This window comes from Melospiza melodia (genome assembly GCF_035770615.1).
Source record: "Melospiza melodia melodia isolate bMelMel2 chromosome 7 unlocalized genomic scaffold, bMelMel2.pri SUPER_7_unloc_1, whole genome shotgun sequence".
NCBI classification, from domain to species: domain Eukaryota; kingdom Metazoa; phylum Chordata; class Aves; order Passeriformes; family Passerellidae; genus Melospiza; species Melospiza melodia.
The window spans coordinates 6,818,974-6,844,082 of NW_026948497.1; the positions used below are offsets into that span (position 1 = coordinate 6,818,974).

Sequence of the window (25,109 nt, forward strand, 5' to 3'; positions counted from 1 at the left end):
TGCTTTCCCTCTTTTAATTTATGGACTCTTGTATTTTTCTCCCCTGAGGTGTACTTTAGCCAACAGGTGAAGTTCTGTATGTGATGGGCCTTTAGCAGGAACTTGGGGCAAAACAGAACGTGCATCACCTTTGGACAGAGAGGTAGGTATCTCAGGATATGTTTCAGGATGTTGTTAGCTCATGCAGAACGAAAATCAGAGAGCTGAAAGCTTAAGACTTAACAAGGCCATGTCTGTGAAGGATAATAAAAATGTTTCTATAAGTACATTAATGGCAAAAGGAGGTACAAGGACAATATCCATCCATTCATTATTAGGGGAGATGTGGTTACCAAATATGAGGGAAAGGCTGAGGTACTTAACCCCTTCTTTGCCTCAGTTTTCAAGAATAAGTCAAGTTGTCCTCAAGAAAAGTGTTTTCCTGAGCTGGTAGATGAGCACAGGGAGCAGAACAGACCCCTGTAATCCAGGAGGAAGCATCTGGGGACCTGCTGAGCCACTCAGATGCTCACAGGTGACTCTGGGAGCAGATGGGATCCATCCCAGGGGGGATGAGGGAGCTGTGGATGAGCTCCCCAAGCTGCTCTCCATCATTCACCATCAGTGCTGGCTCAGCAGGGAGGGCCCAGAGGACTGGAGGTGCCAATGTGAGCCCATCCCCAAGAAAGGCTGGAAGGAGGAGCTGGGGAACTCCAGGCCTATCAGCCTGACCTGGGTGCCCAGCAAGGTTATGGAACAGATCACCTTGAGTGCCATCATAGGGCACCCACAGGATGGCAGAGGGATCAGAGCCAGCCAGCGTGGATTCCAATGTCTGCGTGGAATGGTCTGGATGAGGGCTTGTGTCCAACATCAGCAAATTTGCAGATGACACCAAACTGGGCGTGAGTTTGGATCTGATGGAGGATGGAGGTAGGAGGGCTCTGCACAGGGCCCTGGACAGGCTGGATCCAGGTGTGGTTTAACAAGAATGTGTGATCCAACAAGGTGAGGTTTAACAAGACCAAGAGCTGGGTCCTGCACTTTGGCCACAACAACCCCTGCAGCACTACAGGCTGGGGACAGAGTGGCTGGACAGCAGCCAGGCAGAAAGGGACCTGCAGGGACTGATGGACAGCAGGCTGGACATGAGCCAGCAGAGTGCCCAGGTGAGCAAGAAGGCCAATGGCTCCTGGCCTGGATCAGGAATGGTTTGGCCAGCAGGAGCAGGGCAGGGATTCTTCCCCTCTGCTCAGCACTGCTTGGGCAGCACCTTGAGTGCTGTGTCCAGTTGTGGCCCCACAATTTAGGAAGAACATGGAGGGGCTGGAGCGTGTCTGGAGAAGGGCAACAAGGCTGGTGAGGGACCTGCAGCAGAAGAGCTGTGAGGAGTGGCTGAGGGAGCAGGGGTTGTTTGTCCTGGAGAAGAGGAAGCTCAGGGCAGACAAGGCAGTGCCAGGGCACAGGTTGGACTCTATGATCTCCAAGGCCTTATCCGGCCTTGCTGACTCGGGGGTTCTCTGAAACCACCCTTGGAGCAGTTGCATGATGAGTCCTGGGCCTCCTCTGCAGAAGCTCCAGCAGCCCAGGTCCCTCAGCTTCTCCTGCCAGCCCCAAAGCCCATCCTGTCAGTCCTGCAGAGCCTCCGCAGCTCCTCCTCACGGCCCAGAACAGGGAGCCCCAGAGCCAGACACAGCAGCCCAGATGTGCCCCCCTGGCCTGGGGTGCCTCTGGCAAGGGAGCAGCACCAGGCACTGCAGGAGCCTGCAGACAATTCCTGCAGCACTTGTAGGATGATCCTGCTGCCCAAGGGACGTTCCCATGGTGCCAAGTCAGGAACTGCAATGGGGAGTGGGGCCAGAGGGAAAAATTTGTACAATCAAAGAGTACAGAAAGCAAAGGTGAAGTAAGGGAAATGGTCAGGGCACTTTGGGGGTGGCTGCCAGGCAGCCCTGGCTGTGAGCAACAGCGTCTGCAGTGGCACAGGAAACTCCCAGCTGATGGGAACAAACTTTCTAGCTGACTGCAGAGGCCAGGACAAAGCTGAGTGGTTTCCCTGGTGTCCCCCAGCCCTTGCTGGCCCCAGGGGCTGATGCCATTTGTGCTCCCTCAGGTTCATGTCCCCACATCAACAGCATGGAGGTGCTTCCCCTGCTCTGTGCAATGCAAACAGGGGCTGCTGAGCCAGTGCTGCCGTGTGAGTGCCTGCAAGGATGGGGCACCTGTGTGAGCTGGGGGAGAGGCCAGGGCTGCAGAGGGGGGATGTTGTTGGCAGCTCCATCAGGATGCTCTGGGCTGTGCAGCGCACTGGGGATGGATCAGCCCCTGCTCTGCTGCTCCTTCCCGTCTGTCCCAGGGCCCTTGCAGAGCCCCAGCCATGCTGTTTGCCCCCAGCCTGCCCGTGGCCAGCCTGGGGCTGCTCACGGGGGTTTTCTGTGCTGAGCATTGGCCTGGGTGTGTTCTTGAGAGAGCCTGGGCAAGGAGCCTGGAGCCCCCAGGCCCTGGCCTGAGGCATCAGCACTGCCCCAGCAGTGCCCATTGCCTGTCCCTGCTGCAGCCCCGGCACTGCCACCCCCAGGGCTGTGCCCGGCCCCGAGAGCACTCAGGCCCTGCAGCAACACCAGGGCCACCAGGACAGTGGGGCAGGGCCACGGCAGCAGCACTGGCAACACCAAGTGCTGCTGCTGCTGGGCACAGCTGCTGTGCCAGCACTGATCTGCCCCATCTCTGCACACAGACTTTGCTGCTGCAGCTCCAGAGAAGGCAACAAAAGGGCATCTCTGCAGAAAACTTGGCTGGGACATCCTTTAGTGCGTTTAGAGGTAGCAAGGCCATAGCCCCTCATTGACACACTCTGTGACCACAGGGATGGTAGAGAGAAACAAAATGGGAAATGACATAAAAAGTGACCTTTCTTTGTGGACAAGATTAAAAAAGTAAATATAAGAAAAAACCCACAACCAAATGAACAAAAAGTATCAAAAATTACTTTTATTAGAAATGATTGGCAGAAATAGGCCAGCTCTTTAATATTTCCAAAACCATCCAGTCAGCAGTCTTCTCACAGCAGCCTTGAGCTCCTGGTTCCTCAGGCTGTAAATGAGGGGGTTCAGGGCCGGAGGCACCGCCAAGTACAGAACTGACAGGGCCAGATCCAGGGATGGGGAGGACATGGAGGGGGGCTTCAGGTAGGCAAAACCCCAGTGCTGAGAAACAGGGAGACCACTGCCAGGTGAGGGAGGCAGGTGGAAAAGGCTTTCCACCGTCCCTGCTCAGAGGGGATCCTCAGCACGGCCCTGAAGATCTGCACATAGGAGAAAACAATGAACACAAAACAACCAAATAGTAAAGAAATGGAAAACACGAGACCAAATTCCCTGAGTTGGGATTTGGAGCAGGAGAGCTTTAGGATATGTGGGATTTCACAGAAGAACTGGCCCAGGGCATTGCCATGGCACAGGGGCAGGGAAAATGTATTGGCTGTGTGTATCAGTGAACACAGGAAGGCACTGGCCCAGGCAGCTGCTGCCATGTGGACACAAGCTCTGCTGCCCAGGAGGGTCCCGTAGTGCAGGGGTTTGCAGATGGACACATAGCGGTCGTAGCACATGATGGTCAAGAGGCAAAACTCTGCTGAGATGAAGAACATAATTGAAAATATTTGGGCAGCACATCCTGCATAGGAGATGTTCCTGGTGTCCCAGAGGGAATTGTGCATGGCTTTGGGGACAGTGGTGCAGATGCAGCCCAGGTCGCTGAGGGCCAGGTTGAGCAGGAAGAAGAGCATGGGTATGTGCAGGTGGTGGCCGCAGGCTACGGCGCTGATGATGAGGCCGTTGCCCAGGAGGGCAGCCAGGGAGATGCCGAGCAAGAGGCAGAAGTGCAGGAGCTGCAGCTGCCGCGTGTCTGCCAATGCCAGCAGGAGGAAGTGCCTGATGGAGCTGCTATTGGGCATTTGCTGTGCCTCAGGAAATGGGACTCTTTAAAAAGTAATAACGCAAAAGTTATGTTTGCGGAGAATTTCAAATAGTCCAGCACAGCTTGAGGGCACTTTTCTCCCACTGCCTGCCCAGGGCTCTGCTGCCTGGAGCTGTCCCTGCCAGCAGCTGCTTCCCTGTGCCCAGGGCTGGGACCTGCCAGTGCTGCCAGAGCCCAGCCTAGCCCTGGGGGCTCATCTCTGCCCTGCAGACCCCTCCCAGCTCCAGCATTGCCTAGGGGCAGCTCTGGCTCTGCAGGCTCTGATGGCAACATAATATCAACCCTGAGGATGCTGGAAAAGGAACACTGATGCTGCCTGTGAGGGGGCCTCTGCTGATCTCTGTAACAGCCCAGTTTATTCGCATCTAAGAGAATTTTTTTGTTTATTTTTCTCAGCCTTAACAGTGAGATGAATATCTGTGGGCAGTTTCCCACCCAGGCAACCCAGAGCAGTAGATTCAAAAAGCAGGTTTTCCCCTTTATGCAACCCCTGCCTTGCTCTGCTCCCTGTATAATCTACTTGGAAATATCATTCAGTTAAATGCCATGCTGGGAGCAGTCTTGAACAATGCAGCATCCTCACCACACAAGGAGAACATTTCCAAGCCTTACCAGCTGTCTCCTCCTACCCAGATCTTGTCCCCCAGTGCTGGGAGCAGCTGCCAGGGCTGCTGAGAGCTGTCCCTGGCAGGCAGCAGAGTCCCTGCCCCAGCACAGCGCCCTGGGCTGCAGGACCCTGCTCTGCACGACAGCCCTGGGGACCCCTGGCTGCTCTGCACAAGAGACAATCAGAGAATGTACTCACAGGGTCTTTAGGCATTGGGATGTTCCAGCTTTGGGAGATGGCTCCAGGAGCTGCAGCTGCATTGTCCTGCAGCCAGAGGTTCCTGTGCCAAGGGCTGGCAGTGATTCTGTCCCAGGCACTTCTCAGCACCTCCCCAGCCCTGACTGATTGAAGCTCTCTGTGCCTCTGTGCTGTGCCTGGGGTGGCTGCAGGCAGTGCCCCAGCCCTGCTGGGCTGGAGAAGAGCTGCTCATCAAGAGAAATGTGCTTTTGAAACTCTTCTTGGTTACCAGGAGCTGACTCTGTGCCAGGAGCCCAGCCCAGCTCTTTGGCACTGACACAACACAAGGACTTTATTGAGCCTTTGGGGCTTTGTGCTCAGGCCCTGAACATCAGTCCCTGAGAGGGAGCTGAAGAAACCTCTCCAGAACTCCAAGGCAGAATCCAACTCCAAAGTTTCTTGGACTTTTAATGGGTCCCACTGAGGGACACGACGGAGAAAGTGTCCCCAGGCCCCAGGCAGAGCAGAGAACTAGAGACAGTGATGACAGGTGGGGACAAGGAGAAGCCAAGTCTTGGTGCCCTGGGGCACAGCAGGGTCTGTGCCACCAAGGGCTGTGAGGAGACACCTTGTCCTGAGACCCTGGGGCCTCCTGGCCCAGCCCCAGCCAGGCTGGGCACTGTCAGCCCCTTGTCCTGCCCTCAGCATCCTCCCCTAGCCCACATCCCAGTGGCCTCAAGGATCTGCTGGAAGGAGTCCCTGGGGAGCCTTGCTCAGGGATGGCCCTGGGGGGCTCCCTAATGCTCCCAGGGGGTGCAGGTTTTTCAAAGGACTTTGGCATTTGCTTTTGGCTTGGAGTCTCTGAGAGGCCTGTGCAATCATGGCCTCCAATTATATGCTGTAATTAGTCCCTGGAGAGGCTTTGTCTTTTGCAGCATTCAGTGGGACTCATTAACACTTCAGGGTACTTCAGTTATTTTAAGGTACTTGGTGTTTGCCATTTGATACAGACTCTGTGAGATAGATTGTGCAGTCACGGCCTCCAATTACCTGCTTTAATTAGTCCCTGGAGAGGCTTTAGCATTAATGAGAGTCCATGGGGTTATTAATGCTTCAAGGTGCTTCAGTTATTTAAAGGTATTTGTTGTTTTCCTTTTCATATAAACTCTATGATCAATTTGTGCAATGTTGGCCTTAATTATCTGCTTTAATGAGTCCCTTGAGAGCTTTGTACTGACACTCAGTCGGGCTCACTAATGCTTTGAGGTACTCAAGGTTTTTAAGGTACTCTGGATTTTCCTTTCCACACTGAGTCTCTGAGAAGTTTTTGTGCCATCCTGGCCTCCAATTCTCTTCTCCAAGGAGTCCACGAGGAGCCTGTGTTGGGGATGGACCTCAGTGAGACCTATCCATGCCTCGAGACACTTTGGGTGTTTCCTCTGACTTCGACTCCTGGAAAGGTTTGTGCAATCTTCTCTCAGGCCCTGAGGTTCGAGTGCTCGGCTCCAAATGCACCACGGGGCTCATTAGGATCAAGGAAGTCCTGACAAACCATGGCTCTGCCACAATTTCCCTCTGCTCTCATGCAGTTCATCAGGAAGTTTTACTTTTAAAGTTATGGAGAAATATTTCAAAGAGCTTCTAAGAAATATGTATTTCTATCTTAAAGGGTGTCTTTTATTGTTATTCCTATTATACAAGAGCTGATTGCAGCATTCTGTGATTGATATTGATCCAGGGTCTCTCCTAAGGAGGTCTGGCCAGGTCAGAGAAGTTTTACCTTGAGACCTGACCCAGTGTGGACAACCCTGCCTCACATTCCCCAACCCCATGTGAGAAACAATTTTCACTTTCAAAAATATAAATGTTTTATTAAGACCTTATCTAAATACAACAGAAGACTGAAAAAAGTATACCACATCAGGAGCAAATAATTCAGTCAACATGTGCTCATCTACAAAATGGATGTTCTGTCTTTTATACCTCCAGCCCCTCCCAAAGTCTTGTCAATCGACTCCTTCTTCACTGTTTAGTGGTGGAGATCACAGTCTTACACCTTGATTTGAGGTCAGGTGCTGCCATAGTAACAAGCCAACCCTCCCAAATGCCCTGACTACTGAGGCCATCCTGTGATAACAATGCAAGGGGGAGGGGAAGGATAAGTATACATCTACAAAATGTCTTTTAACATGTTTAATATTCACCCCTTAATTGTGAGGGTCAACCATAGAATTACTCATCTGTAACAAACCCCCCTTTTCTCTTTCTCTAGTCATTTTACTCGAAAAATTAGGTAAAAAATTTTCTCTCTCTCTTGAATGAGTCATACCAGCCACTGTTGATGTCAGCAAGGACAGTGGGAACAGGAGAAAATAATCTCAGGTTTTCCTTAGACACATGTGTTTGGAATGCACAAAAGGGCATCCCAGAAGTCCAGTATGTCATTGACTCCCATCTATTGTTCCTATGTGGCTGCTACCCATAGTTGGTGTATCTTAGGGGTGAGTACAGAGGCCAACTTGGTCCTGCTCTCCAGTCTCTGTTGAATTAAAAGACAACTGAGGAATGATAGAGGTCTGGTATGGCCTTTTGTCCCCACCTTACCATGCCTACGGGGTTGCTACCCACAGCAGTGCTATGGAGCCTTCTTGGTAGCAAACAAAGGGGCTAACCTGGTCTTGCCCTCCTTCCTTTGTCTTATTTTCTTAAAGAAGCTTTCCCATTACATTTTACAGTCCCTTGTGTACTTCCCCTCAACAGATGCTGGTAATTCCCACCCATTAAAACAGGAAGACAGTTCTCAAGCTGGTTGGTGAAATCTTGACTCTACTTTTTGGGCATCTTGGTGTTTTTCTGGTTGTCTTTCAGTCTCTGCTTGAAAGTCAATCTTGTTTCACCCAGCCTGGTTGTTACAGTCCATTCTTTGGGTTCTTTTACTGGGCCTTTGACTCTGTTGCCATGAGTCCATCCCCACTCTGCAGTTCTCACGGCCAATTTGTTGGTGAGCAGTACCTGAAAGGGACCTTCCCACTGAGGCGTTAGAGGCTGATCTCTCCATGACTTAATCATCACCCAATTCCCAGGATTAATATTATGGATTCTGAAATCCAGGGTGGTAGTTTGAGGAATTGCCCTTTTATGTCTTAGTCCTTCTAAGGTTTGTGCTGTAGATATCACTTATTTCTTGGCATAGGTTCCCCTTCCTCATAGGTGGCAACCTTCTGAGGTGAGGTCAGGAAGGGTAACCCAAACATCATTTCATAGGGTGAGACACCCAGATCTGACTGGGGTTGGCTTCTAATTCTTGATAAGACCAGAGGGAGACATTTTATCCATGACATTTGGGTTTCAATCATTAGCTTAACTAGAGCTCTTTTAAGAGTTTGATTCATTCTCTCAACCTGACCAGAACTCTGTGGATGCCATGGAGTGTGTAATTCCCATTCACTCCCAGGGCCTGAACAACTTTCTGTAATGGCTTCGATGTGAAATGAGTTCCCCATTCTGAATCAATCCTGTTTGCCATCCCATATCAGGGAATGATTGATTCTAGAAGTGTTTACTCACAACATTGGCATTGGCTTTCACAGTGGGTGCCACCTCTACCCAGTGAGTCATGTGATCCACTATCACTTGCAAAAACTTCCACTGTTGTACCTGGGGAAGCTCAGTAAAGTCTACTTGGATGTTTTGAAAGGGCCTTAAAGCTAGTTCTCGCCCTCCTCTGGGTGTTTTCCTCACGATTTTCTTATTCACTTGTTGACACATCACACACTGTTCAGTTACTTGCTTAGGTATTCTGAAAATTCCGATGCAGCCCCAATCCCTTAGAAACTGGTCACTTAGCACTTGTGTACCCCAATGTGTTGTTCCATGTATGCCTTCTAGCATTTTCCTGGCAAGGGGTTTATTCAACATTTGCCTCCCATCTGCTAATCTCCACTTCCTTTTGTTATCTTTCTTGGCTCCTATTTTAAGGAGTTCTTTCTCTTCTGTCCCACTGAATATGGGGACTTTTTGCATTTCTCTCATGGTTGTTAATACTATTATTAGTTATTCTGTCTTTGATTCAGTTGCATTTTTAGCTTCTAAATTGGCTAAATTGTTCCCTTGCTCTCCTTTTTGATGTCCTTTAACATATATCACCCCTACTTTCTCTGGTAATTGTAAGGTTTCTAACTCTTCTAAAATAAGTTTTTTGTGAATCAGTTCCTTTCCCCTTGATTTTAATAACCCCCTCTCTTCTCAAAATTTTCCAAAGGTATGCACTATTCCAAAAGCGTATTTTCAGTCTGTATCTATTATTCCCCTTTTCTGTGCTAATTTTTCCAGAGCTCACTTCAGGGCATAAAGCTCACACGCTTGGGCTGACCAGTTGGAAGGTAACTTTCTCTTTTCTATGGCCACTAATCTTTCATGCACTATAGCGTATCCCGATACCCTGTGCCCCTTTATTACCCATGAAGATCCATCGAGGTACAATCATTTTCCACCTTGGAGTGGTTGATCTGTTAGGTTCTCTTCTACTCTAGTTTGATGATTTATAACCTCCAGGCAATTATGTATTAGTTTCTCATCTGTTTCTCCATCCAGAAACTGGGCAGGGTTGAGTTGGTTACTCACAATTACCTCTAAACCATTTTGTATTAAGGTGTCTTCATACTTTAGCACTCGGGAACCAGTGAGCGATTTCTCAGCCTTTTGGCTCAGGATACTCCTTACTGAGTTTGGGATATATATCTTCAATTTTCCCCCAAAAGTGTAATTTTTTGCTTTCTGCTATGAGTAGGGTAGTCACTGCCACAGCCTGAAGGCAGCTCGGCCACCCCCGGCTGACAGGGTCTAGTAATTCTGATAAATAGGCCACTGGTTTCCTGGATCCTCCCCAGTCCTGGGCTAATATTCCATGTGCTACCCCTTTTTCTATAGCCAAAAACAATATAAGGGTTTGTCTGAGGCAGGAAGACTCCGTGCTTGTGCACTGACTAATTTTTGCTTTAAAGCTTCAAACTTTTGTTCATCACCTTTTCCCCACCTAATCTCTTCTTCAACTAACTTTTCATACAAGAACCAGATGGCCTGCATGTAGCCTTCAATCCATAGCCTACAATATCCCAACAGGCCTAAAAACCTTCTGACTTCCCTCTTAGTTTTTGGTCATGGCAGTGAGACTATCCCCATAATTCTCTCAGGGTTCAGCTGCCCGCTCCCTTGACAAATCACATGTCCTAGGAATTTTACTTCCTACTCTACAAATTGTAGTTTCCCTTTTGATACCCAAAGTCCTTGATCCCCCAGAAAATTTAACAATACTATAGTGGATTCCCAAATTTTTTTTTCTTCCTGTCCCGAGAAAAGCAAATAATTTACATATTGGATGAGCTTTAACTCAGGTTTAATGGAAAAGAGTTGTAGTTCTTCTCTCAAGGCTTGACTGAAGAGGTTTGGGAATTCAGAAACCCCTTGGGGTAAACTTGTCCACCAAACCTGTTGCTTCCTCCCAGAATTGGGGTCCTTCCATTCAAAGGTAAATATATCCCACTTTCCTCTGCCGGTGAGCACACCCAAAAAGCATCTTTTAGGTCTATCACACTAAACCACTGGGATGTTACTCAGTACAGTAGAGAGGTTAGGCACTAGTGGGTACCGATTCACTGTTCTTTTGTTCACTTCTCTCAAATCTTGAACAAGCCTGTAAGTCCCATCTGACTACTTTACTGGTAATATGGGTGTATTATGGGGGGACATACATGGTTCTAAGGTCCTGTCCTCAACTAAGTCCTGGATCAGTGGCTGCAGCGCTCATCTCCCTTCCAGGGAGAGTGGATATTGTCGTACCCGAACTGGATGGTTCTCATTAACTATTCTATTACTATAGGTTTCATGTTCAATTTACCTCGTTCTTTTGGTTTTGCCCAGAATTCATCTCATGAATTTTGTCCTCATCTTCTTCCCTTAATTGGAGAAGCCTAACTACCATTTTCCCTTCCTCTGGAAGCACTCCAATGTCAAACTGCACCTGTAAATCCCGTCCTGATAAATTTCACCCTGCTTCTGGAATTAACAGAATATCCCCAATTCCTATTTTGTTTGTTCCTTCAAACTTTATTTGCTTTATAACTGAGGCTTTGAACCCTTCCCCTTTAGCACCTACTACTTGCACAGTATCTTGACCTTTTTTGCACCCCTTTGGGATTCTACAAACACAAGTTCTTTCAGCCCCTGTGTCTACTAAGAATTCAAATGCTTCCTCCTGGGATCTATTTTTGAAGTTATCAAGGGCTCCTGATGGTATCCTGTCCCCAGGAGGTAGAGCCCCTGCCACCCCTAATCTTCCGCTTCTCTTTTTTGCTCAGTCTCGTAGATCCTCGGCTCCTTTTCCCTCTGGGGAAAATTCTTTCTGATATGCCCTCTCTCTTTACAGTAAAATCAAACTGGTCCTGGGTTCCCTTATTTCCCAAATTCTCTTTTTTGTGCCCAGTCCCAAGGAGCTGTATCCCCCCTCCATCTATCTTCCCGCACTTGGAATCCCCCTCCCTTACCTGGGTAGTTCTTTATGCTCTGGTTTCCTTCCCTAATGGTAGTTACCGTTACCTTGGCTTTTGCCTTGGCCTTCTCTTAGTCCCTCTTTATATACTCCTTCTGTGCTTCTCTTAAAAGATCCTCTAATCTCCTTTCTTGCCAACCATCGAGCTTTTCTAACTTTCTCCATATATCTGGCCAGGCATGTGTGACAAAATTTATCTTTAGTAAAATCTGTCCAGCCACCGTGTCAGGGTCAACTCCTGAATATTGCCTCATTTTTTTCCTCAACCTTTCTAACCACTCTGTTGGGATTTCTTCCCTCTTTTTCTGCTCATCGAAAGCCTTATGGGCATTTTGATTACATGGAGCCGCCTCTTTGATGTCTTTTGTAATCAATGTTCTGCATTCCTCCATGTCTTGCCTTCCCCCAGTGCTGTTGTGGTCGCTGGTGGGGTGCACTATGGGCATTTTCAGATCCCCAGGAGGTGCTTGCACATGCACCCATATCCATATCTCAGCTGCATGGATCATCTGTCTTTCTTCTGGTGTGAATGGTCATTATTGATTGCATCTCTTCCCATGTATAAATATTGGGCCCCAGAAAACTGGTCTAACTGTTCTACTAATCCAATGAGGTCGTCTAGTAATCCCTTCAATTCTTTCTTGAACATTCTCACATCAGAAGAACTGAGAGGCACGGTTACAAATGTAATGACTCCCTGCACCTCACACAGTGGTACTTCCCTCAGAGGATACAATCCCACTACTTGGCTCCCATACACTGATCTGCTTTCCTCTCATTGTGCCACCCTGTTTGTGGTGTTTTGACTAGGCCCATCAGAGGGTAGGGGAAGTGCATCTGGGGCTATTGGAGGTGGAGGGGGTAAGTGTTCTAATGGGTCTCATTCTTTATTTTCTGATACCTTAAACATGTTCACCTTTGAGGGTGAACTCTCCCTCCCACAGCAGGCAGCGTAGTCACTCTCTTCCTGATTGAATCTTTTCTTAGCTCTTACATGGATTTTTAATGCCTGACACATCCATCCTTCATCTGACCCATACCTCGGCCAGTATACATGATTGCTCCTAATTTCCCTTCTGGTCCATTTTACCATGCACTAGTGAATCATTTTGAGCTCATCCTTATCTCTGATATTTGAGTCATATTTCCACCGGGCTAGTTTCCTTCCCAGTGGGCCATCTAGGGGTATAACTATTGGTACCTCTTCAATTTCTACTCCTCCCCTTGGGGATTCCCTATTTGCCCACAGTCCCATCCTGACCAGCCGATCACAGGCCCTCCTCTGACAGAGCCCACCTTTCCAACCACAGGCCCTCCGGACAGAGCCTGGCTCTCTCAGAAGGGAAAAGGAAAGGGGGAGTGGGAAAAAAAGAAACAAGGAAAGAGAAGGAAAGGGAAGAGAGAGAAAAAAAACCAAAAAACTGTACTTCTCTTTTGAAAAGTAAAAATAAAAAACCTCACGATCTAAGGGCTTCTGTATCACCGGATTGGTCCCTGCCCTTCCTCTCCTCCTTGGTTCAATGCTCTGGTCCCACGGTCGCACTCTGCTCCCTCTCCCGCCTGGCTCAGCTTGGCTGTGGCCTGCCCCTGGCCCAATTATCCTCGGCAGCTGCAGTCCCACCCCTGGCCCAACCTGGCTCAGCTTTGGCAGCTCTGCAGGCCCCGATTCGACTCAGCAGCTTCCATCCCTCTTCTGACCCAACTTGGTTCGGCTTCAGTGGCTTTGCCCACCCCAATTCAACTCGGAGGCTCAGCCCGCCCCAGTTTGGCTAGGCGGCTGCAGTCCTGCCCCTGGCCTGACTCGGCTCAGCCTCAGCAGCTCAGCCTGCCCCGATTTTGTTCAGCTCAGCAACCAGCCCAGCCTGACTCCCTCAGTTTGGCAGCTCCACCCTGACATGACTTGGCTTGGTCGCCGGACTGCCCCAACCCCCTTGGCTCGGCAGCACACAAACTGCTGCACCGGCTCCTGGGTGACCCCCTGCAGTAAACCCCTCGGTGGCCACCTCACTCCAGCCCAGCTCCGGTTGGCCCTGTTAATTACAGTGCTGGCTGCACCCCAGAGGCTGACCCGCTCTGAGCGATGCATGAGCCACCGTGACATGTGGAGCTCACTGGCTCCCTTGGTGTGTGCTGGATGGGAATCCCACCCTGGGTCCCCGTCCTGGCACAAACAGGGTTTCCCTGATGGGTGAACCCAGCTCCCAAGTCCCCACAAACCCTTCAATCCTACATGTCCCACCGGCCATGGGGTCCTTGTCTATGGGATCCATGCTCTCCTCCCCCGCCATGTGTTCCACTGTTCCTTTTTCCTCTCTACCGTCCAATATCCTGACACTTCAAGGGACCAGGATGGATCCAGTATATTACTAATGTGAAGCTCACTTTCAGACACTGGAATTACAGAGTCACAATCTGGCCAAAAATAGTTACATGAGTGGTGCTCACCCGCTTCCCCTCTTTTCTTTATCCAGTCTCCTGGTGTCTTTGGGCTTCCAACCTGCAACCATTGGTGGAACTGGGAGAGTCCGATGGACTCTGCCAAATCTGTGGTAGGGGGTGCCCCTTTTGAAAACTCCTAAGGACACCAGGTGTATTTCCCAGACGAGTCCCCATTTGTGAGAAATGATGCTCACTTCCAAAAATTTAAAAGGATTATTAAAACCTTATCAAAAAGTACAACAGAAGACTGAACACAGAAAATACTACGGCACAGGGAGCAAAGGATTTTTTTCAACCATGTGCTGGTCCACACAATGGATGTTTCACCTTTTAACCCTTTAGCCCCTCTCAAAAGCTTGCTAATCAAATCTTTCTTCACTGTGCAGTGGTAGAAGTCATTTCCTTACATCTTGATTCGGGGTCTGGTGTTGCCATAGTAACAAGCCAACCCTCCCAAATACCCCAACTACCAGGAAACAACAAAACAAGGGGGGAGTAAAACTATGAAACTTGTCTTAGGATATCCATAATATGTGCCTTTTAATTGTGAGACTCAACCATCACATTACTCATCTATATCACAATTATTTCAAAACTGCTTCCTGTTCCACCCTGACTGTCCCTGCAGAGGAACAGGCCATCTTTCATGCACTTCTGCAAGCTCAGGCTTCTCATTTCATGAGGAATCTGGCATGGAAATGGCCATATTAAGATGGAGAAAAGAAGAAGAAATGGATTAGAAATTCTTAGAAAAAATTACCCTTCCTACAGACAAAGTTCACCAAGTCATTCCCTGCATTTCTCCTTTCCAGATTCTTTCAGTCTTCTACTCTGGGAGATGCAGCTTGTTCTGCTGCTTATCATGAACTGATTGTTTTCATGCTCTTGATTTATACCAGCACAAGAGATGTAGAATCATCTAAACTGAAAACAGAAAGAAACTGCCTCTGACAACCAATTTTCATGTTCTAGATCACTTTCCAGGTGCCTATGGAAAAGCATGAATGATTATCACACAACTCTCTATTTCTGGCTGCAACTTCTGGAAATTCTCTGAATTCAGTCAGGGTTGCATTCCCCAACGAGTCCTGGTACCACCTCCTGTTTTCCAAGGTTGGAACAGTCACAATGAAAACCTCACCAATGGCACAACTCCCCAGTCCACCAGAAAAAGAAAGGACAAGTTGTCCAGTTCTCCAAACCTTTGTCCTGCTTTGCTGCAAGAGTCCTGCTGCAGGCACATTGTGGAAAGCCAAGAGAAGCTGCAGTTGGTGGCACATCTTGTGACAGGAGCTTGACCTCATTCTCCAGGAAAGGTTCTTGGAAAGGGCAGACCGTATTGTGGAGAAGATTCCTGGAAAACTGAACCAGCTTTCCAGAAGTGAAATGAAAATGGAAAGAAATCTGAAATGTTTTTCTCTATTTATTTCTATGCTCCCCTTTTCCATCTTGCACTACTTCTCCATGCCATGAGTTCCAAATGCATCTCACCTCTAAGATGGGTGACTTAGCGAGTTTTAGACACTCTAAACTACCATGAGCTGCACACAGTTTGCCTTCCCCTGTTTTTGTTGGAAAGCAATGCTGGAGCCATCAGTGCAGTGCTTGGGTTGGGCACGATTCCTGCAGGCAGGGAATGTGCCCCGGCAGTGTGTGACCCTCAGCAGGGACAATGCTCAGCAATCCTGCAGGCAGGGAATGTGCCCCGGCAGTGTGTGACCCTCAGCAGGGACAATGCTCAGCAGCGTTGCTGTGCTTGGTCTCCATGGAACCATGCCAGGAGCAGCTGCTGAGCTCAGAAGCCATCGCAGCCTCTGCCCTGCCCAGAGCCCCTTGGCAGAGTGGGCTCCTGCCCTGGCTCTGTGTGCCAGGAGCCAGCAGCGCTGGGTGCAGGGAGCCCAGGGAGGGCTGAGAAATGCTGGGGCACAGTGAGATGGGCGAGTGCAGCCGGCCAGGGCAGAGGAGCAGCACGCCCAGGGGGCACAGCCTGCAGGACACATGGACAAGGGGAGAAAACAACAAACTGCTCAGGAGGGTGATGAACAAACTTTTAGTTGCAAACTTCAGAGAATGAGGTACTTGGGAAATTTTAAACAGCATTGAATTACAGTAAATCACTTGACAAAGCACTGACTTCGCAAACTCTAACCTGTCCAACTTCAAGTTATGCAGATTTTGAGAAGAGGAAGTCAGGAGAAGAGAGAGAGGGAGAGAGAGATCCACAGTCAGTCTTGGGTCCCAGTTGCTGTGAGCTCCGGGGCCATGGGACGTGTCAGTGTCACACCTGTGTCACAGCCTGACCTGCTCTGGTCCCTCTCTCAGATGGGGTTTTTGGGGTACCAGGGGCAGCCCCTTTGGGGCTGGGCCAGAGGCTGCAATGGCTGGGGTGGGGCAGTGACCACCCCATCTTTGCAGAACTCTTCCTGCCCCCAAACACAGACTGGAGATGTCTGGGGCCATTCATCATTTCTCTGCTCTCCAGCACTGAGGCAATGGACTCTGGATACGGCTCTGAGCTCATGCCCAAGGCAACCACCCCTGGCAATGGGGCTCCGTGGTGCCATTCCCAGGAAACCCCCAAGAGCTGGGGAGTGCCCGAAAACAGCCTCAGAAACATGAGATACCTCAAAATCTCTTCAGAAATGTGGATTATTAAAAAATTCACTCAGTAATAGGCTCCCCCTCCCTTCATCATCCCCAAACCTTGGCTGCCGCATTCCAGACCCCATCCCACCTCCCCAATCCCAACCTCAACCCATCCCAACCCTTCCTGGACATCAACACCCCCTTCCCAAGCCATATTGCCCCCATTTTCCACCTCCCGAGCCCCATTCCACCCATCCTGCCCCACTTAATGCCCATCTCAACCCTCCTGATTTGAAGCCCACTTTGCTCAATCCCCTTCCAACCCCATTCCACACCAAAGAGTTGTGGAATTGAGGAATTTTGGGGTGGGATTGTGTAGTTTTCAGTGGCATTAAGGTGACAAATTGAACCCTCTTGTCCCTTTCAGTGCCAAGAAAGGGAGACAAGTACACCAAATACCCTCAAAACCCCCAAATTCTCCCAATTATCTCCCTGAATCCCAGATTCCCCTGAAACACAAGTAAAAAGTGAGGCTTTATATGCCTTTGATTAATTTATTGATTTTTACCCCAATTTTCTCTGTTTTAAAGGGATGAAGATGAATCCAAAGAAAATGAGGGCCAAAATAAAAGGATAACCAGCACAGTGTCTTCCCAACATGGATCACAGGGAATGTGGATCACCAGGGCTCTGACCAACGTGGGTCTTCCCATGGGGGATGAAGCTGGAGTGGTGCACGAAGCTCTTCCTGCAGTTGGGGCATTTGCAAGGCTTCCCTTACTGGTGATTCTGCTGGTTTTTGGTCAAGTGAGAGCTGCTGGTGAAGCTCTTCCCACACTGGGGACACTCATAGGGCCTCTCCCCAGTGTGGATGCACAGGTGAATTGGGACCAGTGGCTGAAGCACTTCCCACACTCCCCACACTCTTGGGCCCATTCCCCACTGTGGATCATCTGGTGGCGGATCAGGGTCCTGCTGTGCCTGAAGCTCTTCCCACACTCCAAGCACTTGTGGGTCTTCTCCCTATAGTGAAGCTGCCCATTGACAACCAGCTCTGAGCTCTGGCTGAAGCTCAGCCCACTTTCCTGGCACAGGGTTGGTCTTTTCTCCTCAGAGCACACTGGGCTGGGTTTGCAGCCCCTCCTCCTGTGGGATCTCTGGGGATTTTCCTCCCCATTGGATTCCTGCACTGTGGAATCCCTCAAAATGGCCTTTCCCATGAGATTCTGCCATGGAGATTTTTCTTCCACGGTCTCCATTCTCAGCTCCTCCTCTGGGGTAGGAAGGAGAAAGAGAGGATGGGATTTGCCTCCATACCAGAGGGAAGGGGAAGGAGATTCCCCCAGTGCATCCCCAGCAGGACGGTGTTAGCAGCAGGGTTGTCCTGCAGCGAGGGGATTTTCTGGGCTGGGAGATGAAGCAGGACAGAGGAGGAAAGGGGCACTGACTTCCTCCTCACATGCCTGGGTGTCCCGGGGCATCTTCCTCTTCCTTGAGGTGTCTCCCTCAAGGAAGTTCTCCCTCAAGGAACTTTACCCTCCATCTGGTAAAGTTTTAGGAATGGGATATTCTGTTTTGGGAGGAAAACAAGGGATGAGCACAATGACCTTTCTACTAGTTTGAAGGCAAACCTGGGGAGAGTCTAAGCCAGAATTCCAATTCAATAAAAAAATAAGGATCAAGGCAATGATACAGAAACACTGCCTTAAACTGACAGAGTCACGATATAACCTGACACCCTGCTGGGCAGGGTGGTGGAAGCAGTCCCATTAAGTGGTGGCTGCAGTCCTGTTGGAGTGATGAACGTGGTTCTGTTAGAGCAGCGATCCTGTAGAAGAGTCTGGTCTTCCTCTGAAGGTCCAGTGGTGGTAATGGAGCTCTTGTCCTCTGGGAATCCAGTAGGCAAGGTGCTGCTGGTGCTTCAAGCCTCAGCTTATATCCAGGTAGGAATGCTTGGTTCCTCCCTCTGGGCAGAGCATATCACAATAGGATGATGGAATTTTATCAGTCCTGCAGTGACACTCAATGGCCCATTCACAGAAGATATCTCCCCTGGAGAGCGTTATCAGGGGTGAGTCATGGAAGAGATAAAGAACACTACCCTGCCTTTTTATACCAGTTGATGAAGATGGTGATTGAAAACATGCATTTGGTTACATCTTACATTGCAGCCTGAAACAGTGGGGTAATCCCTGCTTGGGTGGCTGAACACCACCCCTCTTACCCAAAAGTGGCTCAGGTGTAAAACCCCCACCCTGGGAAGGCCACACACACAGGGGAAAATGTCACACTTGGCCCCCTCCAGGGGAGGTCTCTGTCCCTGTCACAGGCTTTTTCACAGGCTGGGCGACTTTGCCAAATGTTAGAATAATTTTTCTCTTTGTCCCTGTCACCTTTGTGACAGCTACACAGAGCTTCCCCTTCCTTTTCATATTCCGTATTGGGCCTAATTTCCACTTTTCTTTTATCAGAATGTGCCAGCAGCTGAGCTGGAGCTGTGCAGGACCAATGGAATTTGGATTTGCCACAAAATAGCTTCTATTGTCAGTTTATAAAATTTTGGGATTGGTTTGCATTTTCATCATGTGACTTGTGGGAAAAGCAAATATTCATCAAAGTATTTTATGCAGAGTTAAGTTTGTTTTCTGCAAAGTTTATTTTGTCCAGTGCCCAGGGAATGCTCTGTGCCTCTCACCCTGGGGGTTGCTTGGGTGGGGCTGGGGAGGGTCCCTGTCCCTGTCACCCCAGGCCATTCCCCAGGGAGTGTCCCTTTCCCTGTCACCCCAGGCCATTCCCCAGGGGCTGTCCCTGTCCGTGTCACCCCAGGCCATTCCCCAGGGGGTGTCCCTGTCCCTCTCTCCCCAGGCCATTCCCCTGGGGGTCTCCATCATTCTCACCCCAGGGGATGCTTGGGGGTCTCTGTCCTCGTGTCCTGAGGGATGCTCGGGGGGTCTCCATCCCTCTGGCCTCAGGGAATGCCTGTGCAGGGCTGGGGACCAGGGGCTCTGTGTCCCTCTCACCGCTGAGGGTGCTCGGGGATGGGGGGGCCCTCCGACCTTCTCACATCTGGGGAGCTTTAGGCAGAGCTCAGAGATGGTGGTTCATGAGCAGCTTCGTGATGGGGAGAAGCCCCACAAGTGCTTGCAGTGTGGGAAGAGCTTCAAACAGAGCAAGCACCTGGTCAGCCACCACATGATCCACACCGGGGAATGGGCCTACGAGTCTGGGGAATGTGGGAAGGGCTTCAGCTACAGATCCACCCTCGTGACCCACCAAGGCATCCACACTGGGGAGAGGCCCTGTGGGTGTCCCCAGTGTCAGAAGAGGTTTCACACCAGCTCCAGGCTCCTCCAGCACCCACAGATTCACTCGGAGGAGAGGCCCTTCTGCTGTCCTGACTGTGGGAAGGGCTTCAACCACAGCTCCCACCTCATCAGGCACCAGCGCATCCACACAGGGGAGAGGCCCTACCAGTGCGCCACATGTGGGAAGAGGTTTCACACCAGCTCCCATCTCCTCCTGCATGAGCAGATTCACACGGATGAGAGGCCATTTTGCTGTCCAGACTGTGGGAAAGGCCTCAAGCACAACTTCACCCTCATCAGGCACCAGCGCATCCACACTGGGGAGAGGCCCTTCGAGTGTCCCCAGTGTGGGAAGAGCTTCATCCAGAGCTCTCACTTGACAAGACACCAACAGAGCCACCAGTAAGGGAGGCCCTGCAAATGCCCCAGCTGCAGGAACAGCTTCATGCACTGCTCTATCTTCATTACCCATGGGAGAACCCACACTGAGAAGAGCCCTTGTGATCCATTTTCCCTGTGATCCATGCTGGGAAGATACCTGCCCGTCGTCCTGCCCCTGCCCTTGACATGATGTGGGATTGAAGAACATGAGAGTCTGGCCATGGCCCTGTCATTACATTCACTCCAACCTCAGGTTATTGCCGGGGCAGGAAAGGGACTCTGTATGTCCCTTTCCCTGAGGAGAGGAGTGCCCTTTCCAGGCAGGGGGAAATACATGGCCAGGAAGAGCCTGCTGTTGATGTTGTAGTTTTCCCTGTAAATAGCTTTTCTTATCTCTTCTGTTATCAATATTGTTTCTGTTCCATTTTTTCCTTGTCTCGTTGCTGTTCCTAATAAATTGTTCTTATCCCAGCCCGGGATCTTTGCCTTTCGTGCTTTCCATTGGAGGCAGGAGGGCAGTGAGGGAAGCGCAGTTTTAGCAGGAGCAGGAAATTGTGGAATCCCATTCCTGAACCCTGGCCTGTGGAAACTGAGCATCCCAGCTGGTCCCAGCCCTGGTGGCCATGGCAACAGCCTTGGGAGCGGGTCCCTGGCTGGGGCTGTGGGAACCTCTTCCCTCTGGTGCCCAGGGACGGGAGTGGAGGGAACGGCTGCAGCTGAGTCAGGGCAGGCTCAGGTTGGATGTCAGGAAAAGGTTTTCGCCCAGAGGCTGCTGGGGCCCTGCCCAGGCTCCCCAGGGAAGGGTCCCAGCTCCAGGGCTCTCTGAGCTGCAGCAGCGTTTGGGCAGCGCTGCCAGGCCCAGGCTGGCATTGTTGGGGTGTCCTGTGCAGGGCCAGCAATTGGACTGGAGGATCCTGATGGGTCCCTCCCAGCTCAGCCCATTCTGTGATTCTGCGATCCCGTGAGCCTGGGGATGGGGCGGCCAATGGTTGCCATGGCAACGGGCTCTGGCTGCAGGCCTGAGCTGGTGTCCATGGCAACCACCTCTGGCATGGGGTCTCCATGGAGCTGCCATGGAAACTGACCATAGCAAGAGGGGCTGGTCATGGTTGCCATGGAAACTGACCATAGCAACAGGGTCTGGTGATGGTTGCCATGGAAACTGACCATAGCAACAGGGGCCCCTGATGGTTGCCTGCTAAGGATCAGATTTGTCACAGGCCCTCACAGGGGTTCCATGGGGATTTCCAAGAGTCTCCAGGCTGTTCCAGAGCTGGAATGTCACAAGCACAGACAGGGGCTCCATGGAGACCTGCCAGGGCTTCTGGAGATGGTAAAGAGCCCTGTGGTCAGAGGCAGTTACAGCCATTCCATGGTGACATCCCAGGGGACCTTGGGCTGCAAAGGCACCGATCTGTCACAGGCACTCACAGGGGCTCCACGGTGACATCCCAGGAGTCCCCAGGCTGCCAAAGGGCCGGGATGTCCCAGACACTCACAGGGGTTCCTGTTAGGGGCAGAGTGGGACCTTCAGGCAAAGTTCATTAGAGAAGCTCCTGTTGGGTAACAAGGCGCAGAAAGGATCCCCAATAGATCCCCAGAGATCCCCAAATGTCACTGATGAGTCAGAGATGACACGGACTCAGATCAGAAGGCTAAGGGCCAAAAACCACCCATTTATTCAATCCTCTTATTTTATACCTTGGTTTGCTACAGGTAGACATTACTGGTCCTTTAATCAACACATTTCACATGATTGGCCAGTTAAGACAACACCCTTCAGTAAACAATTTCATGGAAAAGAACCAACTTTTTACAAACATTGTTGGGGCACCAGTTATTGATGTTTATTTTATGTTGAGCCTTTTTGGGGACTCCCTGGATGGGGTAAACTCTCCTGTAGCAATTCTGTGCCAGATAAAAGGAGATGCACGGGACGTTTTTGGTCTTCATCTTCTTGTTTATTGTCATCTTATCTAAAGTTTTGCGTTGCTGTCCACACCAGGCTCAGCACGCTGGAAAGACACCTCAAAATGGCCCTAAAATGCACAGTTTCAAGGTCTTTTAATGTTGTCTCATTCAATTAACTCTTAAAATGTACATTATTTCTACTTATCTGCCAATAACTCATCCCTTGACTGTCCACATAAACTCTGCACTGTGCTTTCCTTGACCAATCACCCTGTGCCACCAACACTGCAGAACATGGAGTAGATGAAAAAGAAGACAGGGACTACACCCTAATTCCTCCATCTTGCTTTCTATCTACAATATACTAAAAATCCCAAAACCTAAATTTCTCATCCAAGTGACATACTACACTACTCTCCATTATCTATTTCACACTTTGGTAAATTCTAATCTATCTCAAAGTCTTGGAAGTCCTCTCCATGGCGAAGGTTAAAGACAGTGTTTCTCTGGGGTTCGGGACCCCTCAGAGCAGACAGAGAAATATTCCCTGTGCTCTGGATTGCCACACATTTAACCTAAAATCCTTTAACCCTTAACATGTGAAGTTACCAAAAATGTTCCAGGTAAGCAGGATTAGAAGGAGAAGAAATAGAGAACAACAGAAAGACAGCAGATCCATAGAAAGACATACACATAGGCACCAACTGCTGGGGTACCAGCGTTGCTAACAGAGGAACCCCAGGAGAAGGCAGGATCCAGACCATAAGCTGGCCTTGTGCTCCGGCTTTTAACCCCCTTGGCCTTCACGGGCCCGCCCCTGGGATGGGACTGCCAGTTGTTTGTCCACTCAGAGCCAGGGTAGGCACCAGCTGCTGGGGTGTGATTGATTGACAGATCAGCCAATCAGAGCTCGGTTAACACTGCCCCTGCTATGTGACTGACAGCTCTGCCAGGCCAGGGCTGGGGGCAGGGCTCTGTTCCACCACAAACCAAGGCCTGACCAGGCCCTGGCCCTACACGGGCATTCCGAGCATCCCAAGGTGTCTCGGGACATTGATCTCATCCAGCCTCTGACAGTGACCACGGTGACATTACGGAACCTCATGGAACCAAGGGTCCACGGTGACATGGTGGATCTCCGTGTACTGAGGAGTCCATTGTGGCTGAGAGGCAAGATGTCTTCACAGACTATTCAATGGGTGAATGTAGGGATGTTAGCATCTTTGAAATGGGTCTTAATGTCTCTACTAACTTCAAGAAACATTTTAATTACAGAGGCCGGACAGCTTGGTATAGGAATGTGCTTCTTGTTGACGGAGTGACAAAACTATTCTTTGTTTTCTTAAAAAGGAAAAAAAGCTCAGAAGTTTCTCTCCTCAATTATGTGAAAAGACATTTCATAGGAAGCCTCCTGAAACAGAAAAGGGTCTGCGCAAGCCTGAACTTCTGAACTCTGGGTTAAAATCACTGGTTCAAGAGGGGAATATGGGGTAGGGGGTTCAAAAAGTCTGTATCGTCTGAGTACCTCAGCCAATGGGGAAAGGAAGGGGGCAACATGTGGCTAGGAGCTTTGATAAAAGGAGGCTGATCCCTCTTGAAACTTTGAGGAGAAAACTCCATGAGCATGTGCCCTGGTGGATTCTCTCCCTTTATTCCATTAAAGTTGAAGGACTCCACTGTCTCCTTTATGGACACTGGCTTTTCATAGTGTGATTTTCCGTACATGACACCATGGAACACCACAGAACCAAGGAGCCATTGTGACACATCAAGGCCCTGTTTGAACAGAAAAACCATTGCTGAGAGTGCAGAACTCATGTAACCAAGGGGCCATTGGAACAATGCACATCCAAGGACACCATGGTGACACTATGGAACCTCATGGAATCAGGGAGACCATTGTGATACTGTGGTACCTCACAGAATCAGGGGGACCATTACGAAATTCAGGACCCCTGTGGAACCAAGGGTCAAGGATGAAGCTGTGGGGCCGGTAGAACCAAGGAGCCATTGGGACACAGTGGGGCCGCAGGGAGCCGAGGGGACATGGTGACATTGCAAGGGCTCAGGGAAGCATGGGGCTACTGTGACACTACAGAAGAAAGGAGAACAATGTGACACTCCAGGGCCTCATGGAACCAAGGAGACCATTGTGACACTGTGGGGTGGGGCCCTATGGAACCAAGGGCACAGGGAACAGGTGTGGCTGGTTTGGCCTCCCGGGGGCTACTGGACAGGTCTGGCTGAACTTGGCATGTCAAGGCTGCTTCTCCTCTGCCCCTGAAGCACTGGGACTCTGGGCTTTCCTTCCTATGGGAGAGAACTGTCCTTCCCCTCCAGGACCTCATGGCCAAAACTGGGATTCCTCCCCCAAATTTTCTTATATGCAAAGATTGTTCCCAGATGAAATCTGCCAGGAGAGACAGATCTGGATGCCTTGGCCACCCAGGGGCCACCTCTCATCTGCCTTTGAAACACTGGGATCATGTGCTTTTCCTTCTTATGGGAAAAAACCATCCATCTCGACCAGTTGCCCATGGCCAAAATTGAGAATCTGCCTCCAGAATTCCCAACATCCAAGGATAGCTCCCAGACAAAAGCTGCCAGGACTGATAAGTCTGGCTGGCCTTGGCTTTCTGAGGGCTGGCGGTCATCTGCCTCTGAAACACTGGGGCTTTGTGCTTTCCTTCGTAATGAAAAGGACTTGTCTTCCTGTCCAGGCACCCATAGCCAAAACGTAGATTCCACCTCCAAAATGCCCTATGTCCAAGGAGAGTCCCTAGATGAAAGGTGCCAGGACAGACAGGTGTGGCTGTGTTGGCCTAAGGGTGGCCACCTCTCATCTTCTTCAAAAACACTTGGACTTGGCTTTTTTTTTTTTTTTTTTTTTTGTAAAAACCATCCATCCTGACCCGGTGCCCATAGCCAAACCTGGAATTCTACCTCCAAAACTCCAAACATCCAAGGATTGCTCCCAAATGAAAGCCAGACAGGTCTAGCTGCCCTTGCCGTTGGGAGCTGTCCCTCACCTGCCTCAAAACACTGTGGCTCAATACTTTCCTTCCCATGGAAAAGAACCATCCTTCTTCTCAAGGAGTCCAAAGTCAAAATTGAGATTTCTCCTCTGAAATTCCAAATATCCAAGGACTCCTCTATGACAAAAGCTGCCATGACAATCAGGCCTGGCTGGCTTGGGAGC

General features: G+C 50.1%; 1 pseudogene; it reads right to left on the bottom strand.

Moving 5' to 3' along the window:
* LOC134432881 (zinc finger protein 208-like) overlaps nucleotides 1-25,109 on the bottom strand; it is a 1,008,692-nt pseudogene that overhangs the window by 171,800 nt on the left and 811,783 nt on the right.